The sequence below is a fragment of the Camelina sativa genome, chromosome 15 (assembly GCF_000633955.1).
Source record: "Camelina sativa cultivar DH55 chromosome 15, Cs, whole genome shotgun sequence".
Classification (NCBI taxonomy): Eukaryota; Viridiplantae; Streptophyta; class Magnoliopsida; order Brassicales; family Brassicaceae; genus Camelina; species Camelina sativa.
This window is the reverse complement of record NC_025699.1, coordinates 25,669,027-25,671,607: the sequence shown is the minus strand read 5'-3', so window position 1 is coordinate 25,671,607 and position 2,581 is coordinate 25,669,027. Positions and strand designations below refer to the sequence as shown.

General features: G+C 37.2%; 1 long non-coding RNA gene across 1 annotated transcript; it reads left to right on the top strand.

Moving 5' to 3' along the window:
• On the top strand, nucleotides 1,813-2,235 carry LOC109129260. The gene is made up of 2 exons (XR_002035486.1): nucleotides 1,813-1,871; nucleotides 1,958-2,235. It is a non-coding gene; the product is annotated as an uncharacterized LOC109129260 (long non-coding RNA).

Sequence of the window (2,581 nt, the reverse complement as noted above, 5' to 3'; positions counted from 1 at the left end):
CTCCTAGGATGTGCATGAACACAGAGTATTTGTTTCTGACGATTTTGAGTTCAGGAACGAATCATCCACGAGCTAGTCTTGACTTTTTTCTCCAACCATTGGTCGATGAGTTAACAGAGTTATGGTATAATGGAGTGGAGGCATATGATGTGTCCTTAGATCCAAATTCAACCTTAAAGCTGTCCTTTTGTGGACTATCAGTGATTTCCCCGCATATGGGATGTTGTTAGGATGGACAACACACGGAAGATTAGCTTGCCTAATTTGTATGGACGATACAAATGCATTTCAATTGCCAGCTGGTAGGAAGACATGTTGGTTTGATTGCCACAGGAGATTTCTTCCTACTAATCATCCAATGCAAAATGATAAAAAACACTTTCTCAAAGGCAAACACGCAGTGAACGACTATCCACCACAATATTTGACGGGTGAACAGGTCTTACATGAGCGTATAAGAAATGCCGAGCCGCCAAAAACTTCTGACTGCGGAGGAAATGGGCATGAAAATAAAGTGGATGGTTATGGAAGTTGGCGTAATAGGCACAAAGAAAGCATCTTGTGGAAGCTCTCGTATTGGACCAATCTTAACTTACGACAAAATCTTGATGTGATGCATATTGAGAAAAATATTCTCGATAATCTCATGTACACTGTTATGAATGTGAAAGACAGATCAAAAGACAATGTGAGGTCCCGATTGGATGTTGCAAGATTTTGTGATCGAAGTCAATTGCATGTTGATGCTGGTGGGAGAGCTCCTTTTCCTATTTGGAGATTGAGTGCGAAAGGGAAAAAAAGCCTACTTCAATGGGTCAAAGAAGATGTTAAATTTCCAGATGGGTATGTAGCTGATTTAGCTAGTTGTGCAGACATCAAGGATGGAAAGTTTTCAGGAATGAAAAGCCATGATTGCCATGTCTTTATGGAACGATTGCTTCCATTTGTGTTTGCAGAGTTGTTACCACGTGACGTCCATCTTGCAATATCAGGTAAAAATGGAATATATATATATATAGCAATTTAATTTTATATATATGTCAAATTAATTAATGATTTTATTTATATATTGTAGGGATTGGATCATTTTTCCGTGACTTATGCAGTCGATCATTGGAGATAAGTCATGTCCAAGTCCTGAAAGCGAATATTGTGATGATTTTGTGCAATTTGGAGAAAATATTCCCACCTTCGTTCTTTGATGTCATGGAGCACCTTCCTGTACATCTACCATACGAAGCCGAACTTGGTGGTCCAGTCCAGTATAGGTGGATGTATCCCTTCGAAAGGTTTTTCAAACGCTTGAAAGGGAAGGCGAAGAACAAAAGATATCCAGCGGGATCAATCGTTCAATCATATATTAATGATGAGATATCATACTTCTCAGAACACTACTTTGCTTCAACCATTTCTACAGCTAGTAGAAGGTGGTATTTCATACTTACATTATAATATATAATGGTCTTTTAAATTAACATGTAAGGCTAATTAAAGTTTTAAATATTTTTCAGGTCATTGCGATATGATGCGGGTGAGGTTCCTGTATATCTAGTACCCGTACCAGATATATTCACTCAAGTCAGTCGTCCTAGTGGCCAAGTTACCGAGTTTTGGCTGTCTGATAAAGATAAAAAATGCGCACATGCATTTGTATTACGGAATTGTGATTACTTTCGTCCTCTAGAGAGGTATATGTTTCAAATTATTTTTCTAGCAATTTCTCTTCAATATATTTATGGATTAATTGTCTTCTATATCTTGGGAAAAACAGTGTGTTGGACGATCAAATTCGGTATGAATATCCATAACTCACTGATGATGAAGTCACATCGAAAAGAGATGAAGATTTTAGCGATTGGGTTTGCCAATATGTAAGTATATGTAACTAATTTAATATAAAAAAAATATTTTATTGAATGGGTTCACTTCCGACAATTTATATTTATTTCTTATGTAGGTGTCTACAATGAAACATATCCAAAGTTTTCCTCCATGGGTTCATGAATTGGTTGATGGTCCAGAAAACAAAGTCAAGTCGTGGCCCATGTATTTTACCAGAGGTTACATGTTTCACACGCGTGAACACGGGCAGACGAAAAAGACAATGAATTATGGGGTATGTGTCCGAGGGCAAAATTATTCTGAAGCATCTATGGAGGATGATTTTTTTGGGACCGTTGAAAACATAATCGAGCTCGAGTATCCTGGCATTATTAACCTAAAGATAACACTTTTCTACTGTGACTGGTTTGACCCAACGGTTGGCAAAGGTATCCGCATGACAAATGGAGGCATCGTAGACGTGCTTCCGTCAAGAAAATACCGAAATTACGAACCTTTTATTTTAGGTTAAGTTTCTTTTCACTAAATATTTTAATTAATTTACTATATAGGTTCTCAAGCTAATTAATTAATATGTTCCGTTTCTTTATATAGGTTCTCAAGCTGATCAAGTGTGTTATCTGTCATATCCATACACTAAACGACCTCGCAAATCGTGGCTTACAGTGTGCAAAGTTAATCCGAGGAATGTTGTTCAAGGGAAGTTTAACGATGATGATTTGGTTATATTGCAACAAAC